Raw genomic sequence first — 13,585 nt, forward strand, 5'->3', positions numbered from 1 at the left:
GTTTTATCTCCTTTTGTTTTATGTTAACTTGCATAACTGTTAAATTAAGCCCCTCCTTAACAAGATAGAACAGAACACTAACTCTACTCCTCCTCTCATGTTACATGTTATTGTTGTATCAATACATGGTTTTAATTTCATCATGTTTTTAACACACCCCAGATTTATCACTATTATTATATGTTGTAAATAGCCAACACAAGTTTGGATTAACTGAGACATTTACCAGTTTCTTACCACTGGTTCTTGCGTTTCCTCCTTCCTTCTGAGTTCCATTTCCTCAGCCTCCCAGAGCAGTTGCAGCTTGTATCATGGTTAAAAGCACCAGCTCTGCAGTCAGCCTCCTGGGTTTGATATCTGGCTCTGTAGATCTCTAGCTATGTGACCCTGGGCAGAGTACTTAATTTCTCTGTGCTTCAATTTCTCCATCTGTAAAAGAGAGATGATAGTATTATTTACTTCATGGGGTTGTTATTAGGATCAAATGAATTAATATTTGTAGAATGATTAAAATAGTGCCAGGCACATATTCAGCCTTATAAAAGTATTTCTTATGTAAATAAAATAAATGAATCCTTCAGTAGTTTTTCAGCCAAAAAAAAAAATAAATAAATAAGGACAGAGATTCAAAGAAGTTAAGTTGTCCAGGGTGAACTAGTATGTAGGAGTTCTAGAATTTTTTTTTAATTAGAGACAAAAAAATAAACCCACATTCCTGCTTAGGCAGATTGTAAGGAATTCTTGCCCATTAACTTGTGGGTTTGACATTCTATAGGTGCTAATATCTGGATATGACCCACCTCTCTTCAGGTCTAGCTCTCTAAGTCTACCTACCCCCAGCTCTTCTCTCTTCTCCTGGGAAATGGGAACTAAGAAAGAAAGCCCAGAGTCATGCCTCATTATCTGAAGCATTGTATGATTCATAAATATTCGCTGATATGGTCAAAAAAAGATCCAGCTGACTCTGAAGTTTGTGATTTTTTTACTCATTACAAAATGATGCCAAGAGAGACCTTCAAGATGGTGGAGGAGTAAGACATGGAGATCACCTTCCTCCCCACAAATACATCAGAAATACATCTACATGTGGAACAGGAATGCAAGGATTCTTCAATATCCGCAAATCAATCAATGTGATACACCATTTTAACATATTGAAGGAGTAAAACCATATAATCATCTCAATAGATGCAGAAAAAGCTTTCGACAAAATTCAACACCCATTTATGATAAAAACCCTCCAGAAAGTAGGCATAGAGGGAATTTACCTCAACATAATAAAGGCCATATATGACAAACCCACAGCCAACATTGTTCTCAATGGTGAAAAACAGAAACCATTTCCTCTAAGATCAGGAACAAGACAAGGTTACCACTCTCACCACTATTATTCAACATAGTTTTGGAAGTTTTAGCCATAGCAATCAAAGAACAAGAAATAAAAGGAATCCAAATTGGAAAAGAAGAAGTCAGGCTGTCATTGTTTGTAGATGACGTGATACTATACATAGGATATCCTAAAGATGCTACCAGAAAAGTACTCGAGCTAATCAATGAATTTGGTAAAGTAGTGAGATACAAAATTAATGCACAGAAATCTCTTGCATTCCTATACACTAATGATGAAAAATCTGAAACAGAAATTAAGGAAACAATCCCATTTACCATTGCAACAAAAAGAATAAAATACCAAGAAATAAACCTACCTAAGGAGACAAAAGTCGTGTATGCAGAAAATTATAAGACACTGGTGAAAGAAATTAAAGATGATACAAACAGATGGAGAGATATACCATGTTCTTCGGTTGGAAGAATCAACATTGTGAAAATGATTATACTACCCAAAGCAATCTACAGATTCATTGCAATCCCGATCAAACTACCAATGGCGTTTTTCACAGAACTAGAACAAAAAAATTTCATAATTTGTATGGAAGCACAAAAGACCCCAAACAGCCAAAGCAATCTTGAGAATGAAAAACGGAGCTGGAGGAATCAGGCTCCCTGACTTCAGACTATACTAAAAAGCTACAGTAATCAAGACAGTATGTTACTGGCACAAAAACAGAGGTATAGGTCAATGGAGCAGGATAGAAAACCCAGAGATAAACCCACACACATATGGTGCCCTTATTTTTGATAAAGGAGGCAAGAATATACAGTGGAGAAAAGGCAGCCTCTTCAATAAGTGGTGCTGGGAAAACTAGACAGCTACATGTAAAAGGATGAAATTAGAACACTCCCTAACACCATACACAAATATAAACTCAAAATGGATTAAGGACCTAAATGTAAGACCAGACACTATAAAACTCTTAGAGGTAAACATAGGCAGAACACTCTGTGACATAAATCACAGCAAGATCCTTTTTGACCCACGTCCTAGAGAAATGGAAATAAAAACAAAAGTAAACAAATGGGACATAATGAGTCTTAAAAGCTTTTGTGCAGCAAAGGAAACCATAAACAAGACGAAAAGCCAACCATCAGATTGGGAGAAAATATTTGCAAATGAAGCAACTGACAAAGAATTAATCTCCAAAATTTACAAGCAGCTCATGCAGCTCAATATCAAAAAAACAAACAGCCCAATCCAAAAATGGGCAGAAGACCTAAATAGACATTTCTCCATAGAAGATATACAGATTGCCAACAAACACAAGAAAGGATGCTCAACATCACTAATCATTAGATAAATGCAAATCAAAACTACAGTGGGGTATCACCTCACACTGGTCAGAATGGCCATCATCAAAAAATCTACAAACAATAAATGCTGGAGAGGGTGTGGAGAAAAGGGAACCCTCTTGCACTGTTGGTGGGAATGTAAATTGATATAGCCACTATGGAGAATAGTATGGAGGTTCTTTAAAAACCTAAATATAGAACTACCATATGATCCAGCCATCCCTCTATTGGGCATATACCCTGAGGAAACCATAATTCAAAAAGAGTCATGTACCGCAATGTTCATTGCAGCACTATTTACAATCGCCAGGATGTGGAAGCAACCTAAGTGTCCATCGACAGATGAATGGCTAAAGAAGATGTGGCACATATATAGAATGGAATATTACTCCACCATAAAAAGAAGCGAAACTGAGTTATTTCCAGTGAGGTGGATGGACCTAGAGTCTGTCATACAGAGTGAAGTAAGTCAGAAAGAGAAAAACAAATACCACATGCTAACATATATATATGGAATCTAAAAAAAAAAAAAGCTTCTGAAGAAGCTAGGGCAGGACAGGAATAAAGACGCAGACATAGAGAATGGACTTGAGGACATGTGGAGTGGGAAGGGTGAGCTGGGGCAAAGTGAGAGAGTGGCATTGACGTATATACACTACCAAATGTAAAATAGATAGCTAGTGGGAAGCAGCCGCATAGCACAGGGAGATCAGCTCGGTGCTTTGTGACCACCTAGAGGGGTGGGATAGGGAGGGTGGGAGGGAGGGAGATGCAAGAGGGAAGAGATATGGGGATATGTGTATATGTATAGCTGATTCACTTTGTTGTAAAGTAGATACTAACACACCATTGTAAAGGAATTATACTCCAATAAAATTTAAAAAAGAAATATATATTTATATATATGTATAACCGAATCATTTTGCTGTATACCTGAAACTTACACAACATCATAAATCAACTATATTTCATGAAAAATTAAAAAAAAAAAGATGCCATTAGCCCATTTTCATGAGTGCCAGGTTTAAATAGGTATTTAAAAGCATATATCAAAATGGAATTAATTAAAATAAGACATTTGAATTTAACTGACAGAATTGATTTACTAGGTCTAATTCTCGGAATATATTTAGGGAGCCCATTATTTTGCTTAGTTATGTTGGGCAATGAAAATCTGTAATTTGTGTTTGATAAGAAAATAATGAAAATCAAATGAGTGTTTATAAAATTCTTGGGTTGATTTGTTTTTAGAATTAGGCCAGAATTCCAGGAGTTGGGGTATTTTGCTTATCACATGATGTCGCTGGGAAATAACAGATAAAGGCATGGTGCTCTTTGTAATTTTCATGCATCAGAGGCAGGTAAGAGTTAAAGGGTTTATTTAAGTCTTGCAAAGGGTGTTTCTTCTGGGCAACAGCAGTTGGAATGTAGGGCACTTTTTGCATTTTAAGCACTGTTTGATCCCTTGTCCCATAGTTATGTAATAAGAGAACTTTATTATTATTATTTTTAAAAGGGAAACAGAAAAAAGGCCGCTGGAAAAAAATGCTTGCCTCTAGGGGAAGAGCTTTCATAGTGCATTTTGTCCAGGAGCCATTGCCCCCTGCCCCAAAGTTCTGGAACAGGATGAATGTCCTTGTTACGGTACTGAGAGGCTAGATGATGCTGAAATGCATCTCCAGAAAAGAGAACCAGCCCTGTAGTCATCAAGGAGGGCAGGGAGTCAAGGTGGGTTCCTAAAAGGACTATTTACTTTGAGATCTCTTCTTAGGAGAGAGTGTAGCCTGGAGTCGTAGGTACAAATACTGTTTATCAACAACAACAACGAAACACTGCCTCCCAGCAAGTCAGTTTTAAATGCCTCAACTCCCATAAACATCCAAGAAATTTTCTCAACAACACTGCCAAAGAGGAAGACCCAGGTTTATTATCATCTTCATTTTGCAGATAAGGAAACTGAGGCACAGAAAGGTTGAGTGAATTCTCTAAGGTCACAAAGGTAGCGAGGTGTAGAGATAAATTAACATAAAGAAAATATGAATTGAGAGACCATTGAGCGTAGTCAGAGCACAGTCTTGGATCAGTTACACCAGCTTACAATTTTAGGTTCACTACTTACCAGCTCTGTGATCTTCTTAAACTCAAGGAAACCTCAGATTCTTCATGGCTAAAAGGGGGAGAATCAGAAGGCAGAAAGCATGTGATGGGGTTCAGGACAAGTTCTCGCTCTCCCAAAACATGGCACTTTGGAAACTGAAGGAGTTTGAGAAAGTGGCAGAAACAGGAAGGTCTCTCTGATCCTCAGCCCCTGAAACAGGTCATAAAACATTCATGTGAGAGGTGTTCTCCCTATACCTGGAGGAAAGGCGCATTCTTATCTCAGAAGACAGAGGGACATTGAGAAGAATCTGAATAAGCAGGCCTTGCTAAGTTTCCCCCAAGTTAGCACATACTCCTTGACCTATCATATTCCTCCACAACTGTCTACTCTTCATCAAACCCAGCATAAAAGTACTCAGGTTTAACTATTTTGTCTGGTCTTCATTTCCTTACGAAGTCTCCCATGTCATGTAAAACTTATATCACATAAATTTGCATGCTTTTCTCTTGTTAATCTGTCTTTGTCAGTTTAATTTTCAGGCCCAGCCAGGGACCCTTAGAGGGTCAAGGAAAATTTTTTACCCTACACATGTAAAGTGCTTAGCAAAGTGCCTACCCCCTGCTGAGGGCTTAATACATAATAGCTGTTATCATCATCATGATGCTTTTCCCAGTATACCATTCCGTCCTCCCAAATGGGGCTCAGATTAGCATAGTGACAATCAGAGGCTGAAGCCAGCCTAGATGAATGCAATGCTCTGATGGACGAAAAGAAGAGGAGAGGTTTACTTTCAAAGGCGAGAAAAGTGTCTTTCAGTAGATGGAGGAATTCTGTGCATAAATGCCTGAATGCAAAGAGACTTAACTGAAAGGTAAAAGAATAATTGCAGTAGAATAGCAGAAGCAAAAGCAGTTAAGACAAAAAGGACAAGTGTTAAACAGGACTACAGTAAATGAAGAGGGAGTCAGGAGTCTTTGTAGCTGAAGACTTTATGATTATCAGAAAACAAACAACACAAGTACAGCGTTGGATCCCAGAAAGTCAAGTCCCAGAACCAGGATTAAATTTCCTTTCACTACTTATTCCTAGAAGAATTTATCACTTCCCTGAATTATTAAGTCAGTAATTAACTTATAATCATGTTCTGTTATACATTATATTTGTACAGTCCACGACTACAATACTCAGGGCACGCTCATAAAAGTAACTTCTTAATTTTCCCCACTGTACCTTTACATTTACCTAGTGGGGGTAGTTTTTCCCTTCTCTTTAGAAGAAAACACAGGTGGGCTCTGTTTGTCTGGTGGCCTTAAGTCTTATTGTGTACTGGATATATTCTTTTTTAAATTGAAGTACAGTTAATTTACAATGTTGTGTTAGTTTCTGGTGTACAGTGAAGTGATTCAGTTCTACATATATATATATACATACATTCTTTTTCATATTCTTTTCCATTACAGTTTACTACAAGATATTGAATATAGTTCCCTGTGCTCTACAGCAGGACCTTGTTGCTTATCTATTGTACTGGATATTTTCTATGTGTCCATTGGGATCCACTCTCCACCTTTCCCTGCTCTTGGCCCTGGGAGAAGACCTATATGGATATGGCATTGTCCTTTGGCTTCAGTTTGGACTTGATCATCAGGAAGCATTAGCAGGAGATGGTAGAGTCTGGGTAGGAGGAGGGAGAAGACAAAGTATTTATTCTTCCTGTTCCCCCATCTACTGGGTTGCAGTGGGCTGGCTCTGCTAAAGAACTCCTCTCCTGCCAGGCAGCCCTCAGCAAGCCACTTCTCTCTGCAGGCTTTGGAAGCCCCTTCTGCCCCAGCACCTTCTGTGGTGCTGTTGACTTCCTGCTGCTGCAGGCCCGGAGGTTCTGTGCCACCCTTGTTGCTTTCCTCAGACCCTGCTCACACCATAGTAAAATGTCCCTGTATAAAACTCCTCAATTACCCAGTTTGAGTGCCATCTGTTTCCTGCTGGGACCCCAGCTGATACATATGGCCACTTCAGTTGCAACACATAGTCTCATTTTGGTATTTAGAATAATTAATCTATGAAATAGTTAAAACTCCAAATCGGATTTAAGGTTAAGTTCCTTTCTTAGCTCTGTTGGAGGAGAGGGTGTGTTCATCATCTTTTTTTCCCTGCTTCTCTGATTTCCGATTGTTCATCACAGCTTCTGACCTAGTTAAACCTGGTTGACCTGGTTGAAGGCAAGGTAATGAAAAGGAAAGTTCTTAGGTTGGCTTCACAACATCCGATTTTGACAGATATTTCGATGATTCTTTTTCTCATGGACACATCTGTGGCCTCCAGAGACCTCCCCAGTATCTGTGAGTACCGGGCAGTATCTGAGTACCACAAATGCATATCTCCCCCAGCCCATCACTTTCTCTATTCAGCCTCAGCTCCCATCTGTTGAGGAAAAGTCTGTTCTATAGAAGCATTTAGCTGCATTAAAGATGTTTGTTTTCAGGTTTTTTCCATTTCTTAAGATAATTTTAATAACACATTTTTCCTCAAAAACCATTCTGCTTTATTTTCTGTTTACTCCAAGATTTAGTTAGAATTTTAAATAAAATCCAAGTGGATAGATTGGCTTATTCTTTGGTTGTTAAAAATCTTCCTCCCTTCCTCCCTCTCTCCTTCCTTCCCTCCCTCCCTTCCTTCCTTCTTTTCTTCTTCAGTTTAATTGTTAGAGAATGTAGCCTGCATGTGTTCTAATATTTGTGAATACTTCAAGTGTGTTTGAAAATAATTTTCTATTGCTGATTACCAATCTTTGTTTCTCTCGTTCACGTGTATGTTTCATATGTATATATACACACACATACATACTTACCTATATGTGTAAAGTCATACATAGACTTCTATCCATAAGAGAATAAGCTTATAAACTATATTAACCAAATTCTTTCTTTCTTTTTCAATTTCTGAGAGAGTTTCTCACTGTCTTAATTAAGTTCTCAGTATATCCCAGCATTTGTAGCAGATTTTTTTCTTGTATATTTCAAAACTCTGTTGTTAGATGCACAAAAGTTCATGATTACTCTATAGTTTTGGTGGGCTATAAGCTTTATTAATATGAGCTTACTATTCTTTGTCTTATTTGATGCTTTTTCCTTGTATTCATTTTTATATCATATTAATATTACTAAAAAATCTACTTTATTTTTTATCAGTACTTACATGTAAATATTTTTTTCCTCTTAATCTTTACCTTTGGTGAAACAGGACTGTTTAATGGATTTATAATTTTTATGGTTACCAATATGGTTCAACTTTTTTCTGCCATTTTATTATTTTATATCTTCTAATGTGATAGTTTCCTTTTGCTTTGTCCTCCCTCTCTTCTGTCCATTTCCCCTTCTCATTGTATGTTTCTTTACTCTTTTTCCCATCTCCTGCAGTGTTTTCCAGTGGAGGTGCCACTGGCAGTTGTTCTGGCCATTCCTTGGTGTGTGTGGCTGCTCTGTACTTAGCAGGACCTCTTATTGGCCCTGTCACTAAATAGCAGCATCCCAGTCACTGGCACAGTCAAAAGCACACGTGCATGTTTCCACATGCCTCCTTCCGTGGCATGCCCTCCTACCTGCAAACAGGTGCTGACTAGTTTGGGACCTAGGTCTACCATTTTCCTTCTCTTTATTATCTTTATTTTTCTAACTTAACTTTTAGTTTTATCTTAGTAACATACGTGCATAGTTTAAAAACTCAGATAGTACTGTGAGAGTTATAATACCCAACAACAATATGTCACTCCTCTCTGCTTCTTATTTATTTTCCTCAAAGCCGATGCTTTTGAGTCTTTTCACTTTTTCTAGGATTTACTTTATGTTTCTAAAGAGCATGCATGTACAGCTATTATTTGATGTTCTAGTTGAAAATATAACATATTGACTTCCTATTATGTCAGATTAGATTTTTTTTTTAGGCCTGCTTACCGTATCTGCTCACAAAGCAAACTTTCTCTTCTCCATTTTCTAATGTATTTGGGAATTAAACAAATTTTGTTTAAATTATCATTAGTTTTTGCATCACAGTTTTATGTAAATATTGTGTGCAAGTGAGCCTAACATCCTATGACTTTCTTTTCTTGTACGGTTTTTATTTTGGCCTGAGAGTTAATACTTTGTTGTTGTTGGCTTCCTATTCTGTGATTCTTTCACTAATTCACCCCCACACTGTCTGCCAGAAATGTAAATTACTTCTTGACATGTTCAAACACATCACATACTTCATCCGTTTCTTTTGTTTTTATTTTCTTGGAGACATCCTTCTGGAACCCTCCATCCTCCTGTGTTGTGATAGTGAAATGTGTTTCTACTTGGTATGGTGGTTTTTCTTATCACTTTTGGGGCCCTCATCCCTTCTGAATTAGCTTCAGGTACAGGGCACTGTTTCTAGATCAGGGAATCTTTGCTTTCCACAACCTCAAAGTTTCACATAGAATAGTTACGTCTAATATTCTTAATGAATGTTAGTTGCAAAAATATATATATGTTTTCATTTGAAAGTACATCAGGTCACAATTTTTGAATGGCAATTACTTGAATTTTTAACTGTCTCCTGTTTTTAAAAAAAATTAATTTGTTTTCAGCTGCGTTGGGTCTTTGCTGCTGTGCGCAGACGTTCTGTAGTTGCGGCGAGCGGGGGCTACTCTTCGTTGCCGTGCGTGGGCTTCTCATTGCGGTGGCTTCTCTTGTTGTGGAACACGGGCTCTATGAGCGCGGACTTCAGTAGTTGTGGCACGTGGGCTCAGTAGTTGTGGCTTGCAGGCTCTGGAGCACAGGCCCAGTAGTTGTGGCTCACGGGCTTAGTTGCTCTGCGGCATGTGGGATCTTCCCGGACCAGGGCTAGAACCCATGTCCCCTGCACTGACAGGTGGATTCTTAACCACTGTGCCAGCAGGGAAGTCCTATATTTCCTCTTTCAAGTAAAGAATTTGCAATCACTTACAAACACGGAGACAGCTTTTCCACATTTCTGTGAAGCAATGACATAGCAAACATCCATATTCCTATTTTATGTTAAGCATGCCACACAAAAAGCATTTTCCTAAACACACACTATTCCCATATGCCATTCTTGCTACTGGAGAAACAAAAATAAGTGAGTGACACCTGGACCCTGCCTTGACAGAGCTCAAAGTGCAAAGGAGGCAAAAGATGTTTTTAATGTTGACTCGACACTATGTGTTATTTGTCCAGTGTGTACCCTGAGGAAGGTGTGATCGTGAAGAGTTATAGAATGCTCTTGAGAAGAGGTTGTAAAGTAATGTCATTTTGGGGTTTTGAAGGAAAATATATATACACACATACACACGTCAGACACGTATTTAGTTTTTGCTTGACGTGATTTCCTTTGTGCAGAGGACTGAGGTCTGTATAGATCTATGTCCTCACAAACGGCATTGTCATGGAAAAAGTGCAAGTGACATGGCACCATTTGTAATGACGGCTTCTAAACCAGGTAGCCGAGGACCCCGCAGACCCAATCATGCAGGTCCAGACACTGAATCTTCATCACAAGCAAGTTTGCAAATATGAGTTACAGTGCTTCCTACATGTGTACTCTGGCATCAAGAGCTGTGGCCACAGAAAGAAGAAAAAAGAGCAAATGGTCACTTTCTGTGTAAATTTTTAGTTAGTATTTATTGCATTGAGTCTAGAAGACTAGAAAACTAACACTTGCTGGACACATACTATCTGCCACACGCCCTGTAGACACTTTGGCTTTGGCTCAGTTGATCTTTATGAGAACCCGACAAAGTGGATATTATCCTCTCACTTCATATACAGAGAAGACAAGTAGAGATGGAGCTGAAACTCCTCTATGCCAGCTTTAGAGCCTGTGCTCTTTCCATAATCCTTTGCAGCCTTGGAAGTTTTTGATATCTAGGTAATGTCAATAGTTTACATTTTTTTGTGGGAATCCTTTCTATGTCCTCATATGGTAAGAATTTCAGAGACAATTTTATTTTCTTCCAAATTACTAAAAAAGCAAAATACAGGAATTTGTCATTTTTTGCCAAAAATATTGCAACAACCCGCTAACTGGTCTTTGGGCTTCTAGTGCCTTCTTTCTGCAATTCACCCCCACCGTTGCCACCGAATTACACGTTTGCTTTTCCCTTATCAGAGCCACTGTTATAACTCCTACTCATCTTTCAGCACCTGCCCTAAAATGTTTTCTCGTGGGCAAGTCTACCTGCCTCCCAATGACGGAAGTAACTCGTGAGTGCTTGCTTCTTGGTTCTCCCGTAGTGCTTTTACATGATTTTAATATAGCTCTTATCTTAATGTAGTCTAAGACTTTATTTGGCTGATATCAACTAGACTGTGAGATCCTCAAAGGAAGGTAGATATTGCAGTTATTATTTGGGAAATGTGTAGAGGTGGAACGAAACATTAATTCACAAAGAAAGATTTCATTTTGTCTAAGACTCACCTAAGTTGTAAGTAATGCAGGAGTTTAAACTGTTGATGTCAGTAAGGGTAGGACTGGGGTATCATGTTTTGATAGTCACAGTTATTAGCTATATGATATTGGAAAGTTACTCAATCTTTATACTTTTGTTCTTATTAGTAATAGTAGTACATCTTCTAAGGGTTGTCATGGGGGAAGAATGAGATGGCCGATGTAAGTTTTTGATATAGGAGTGATAGAAAGCCAAGGCTCAGTAAATGGCCCTTATTATGAACAATGAAATGTATTATAAGATTTGTTTGTTCAAAAAACAATAGCAGGCTTTGTGCAGTGGCAGTATCGTAGCCAATGATGTTTATCCGAGGCACGATTATTGCTAATTGAAAACTTTTCCCAAAAAACAATAGCAAAAAACATTTATAATTTCTGTGTAGAGAATCAAAAATAAAACTGATATCCACATACTCACCATATTTCTAGGACTCCCTCTTCAGTACTTTCTCCTACCTCTTTTCCCAGAGGTACGCACTAAGATGAGTTTTGCATTTATTCATTCCTTGCTTTTCTTTATGATTTTATCATGGGAGACTATATAGCTGAACAATTTCTTGTTTAGCTTTACATGTTTTGGACATTGTATAAATGGAAATACCTTGTGTGTATTTTTTGCTTCTTCCCTCTCAATATTATATTTGGGAAATTTATGCATGGTGATACAGATGTGGTTCATTCATTCTTACCCCTGTATAGTCTTTCATTGTATGACTATTCCATAGTTTATTCATTCATTCATTGATTTGTTGTCCTGACAAAGGAAATTTGGGCTGTTTCCAGTGATGGTTTTTGTTGCTGCTTTGCAGTCATGGTTATATATGTCTCCTGGTCTACATTTGTAGAAACAGGATATATGGTGGTATGTGAATTATGGGGTTTTGATATATGTGCTTCTTCAACTCTACTAGGTATTTCTGTATTGTTCTCCTACCAGCGTTGTATAAACATTCTTGCTTTGCAACAATCTCTCTAATGCTTGATATTGCCCAACTTTTAAATTTGTGCCAACTGTGTGGTTGTAGAATAGTATCTCATTGTGGTTTTCATTTGCATTTCCCTGTTTTTTAATGATCTCCTATGTGTTTTTAAATGTTTACTAGCCATGTGTTTCTCATTCTGTGAAGGAACTATTCACATCTCTTGTCCATTTTTTTTATAATCTTATTGGTCTTTTTAATTGAACTATCCAAATACAAATGTGGATCTGTCTTTGCAGTTCAGTCAGTATTTGCTTCATGTATTCTGAATCTCTGTCATTAGGTGAATAAACATTTAGGATTGTAAATCCCCTGAATATATTGACCCCTTTTAATATTATTAAATGGCTTTCCTTATACCTGGTAATATTCTTGCTCTGAAATCTACCCTGGTATTAATATAGCTACTCCAGTTTTCTTTGATTAGTGTTAGCGTGGTATATCTTTTTAATCCTGTCACTTTTAACCTTCTTTTGTCTTTATGTTTAAAGTGGGTTTCTTATAGGCAGTATATAGCTGAGTCTGGTGTTTTAACCGATCTGATAATCTCTGCCTTTCAATTGGGTTGTTTAGATTCATTCATCTTCAGTGATATTATTTATATGGTTAGGTTTAAATCTACCATCTTGCTATTTGCTATCTGTTTGTTTCATCTGTCTTTATTCTCTTTCCCCTCTTTTTATCTCTTTTTCAGATTATTTTTTATAATTCCATTATATATTCTTTTGGCTTTTAGCTATAACTCTTTTAATAATTTTTTAGCTATAAGTCTTGTTTGTTTTCTAATGCATGCATTAACTAGATATCACAATGTTTTACTATTGTTTGTGATTTAGTTTTTTCTGTTGACCACTATTATGCCTTCTTTACTTTTTAATTAATTTTTTATTATTTTAGCCCTAGCATTTTTTTACATTTTATTTATTTATTTTAACATCTTTATTGGAGTATAATTGCTTTACAATGTTGTGTTAGCTTCTGCTGTATAACAAAGTGAATCAGCTATAAGTATACATATATCCCCATGTCCCCTCCCTCTTGCGTCTCCCTCCCACCCTCCCTATCCCACCCCTCTAGGTGGTCACAAAGCACCGAGCTGATCTCCCTGTGCTATGCAGCTGCTTCCCACTAGCTATCTATTTCACATTTGGTAGTGTATATATGTCAGTGCTACTCTCTCACTTCGTCCCAGCTTACCTTTCCCCCTCCCCGTGTCCTCAAGTCCATTCTCTATGTCTGCGTCTTTATTCCTGTCCTGCCCCTAGGTTCATCAGAACCATTTCTTTTTGTTTTTAGATTTCATATACGTGTGTTAGCATGCCCTAGCATT

General features: G+C 37.6%; 2 pseudogenes; both read left to right on the forward strand.

Moving 5' to 3' along the window:
- Positions 1–13,585, forward strand: part of LOC116753934 — a 154,463-nt pseudogene that overhangs the window by 27,357 nt on the left and 113,521 nt on the right.
- Positions 11,544–11,660, forward strand: LOC116754848 (annotated as a pseudogene).

Source organism: Phocoena sinus, chromosome 5 (genome assembly GCF_008692025.1).
Source record: "Phocoena sinus isolate mPhoSin1 chromosome 5, mPhoSin1.pri, whole genome shotgun sequence".
In the NCBI taxonomy this organism is placed as follows: Eukaryota; Metazoa; Chordata; class Mammalia; order Artiodactyla; family Phocoenidae; genus Phocoena; species Phocoena sinus.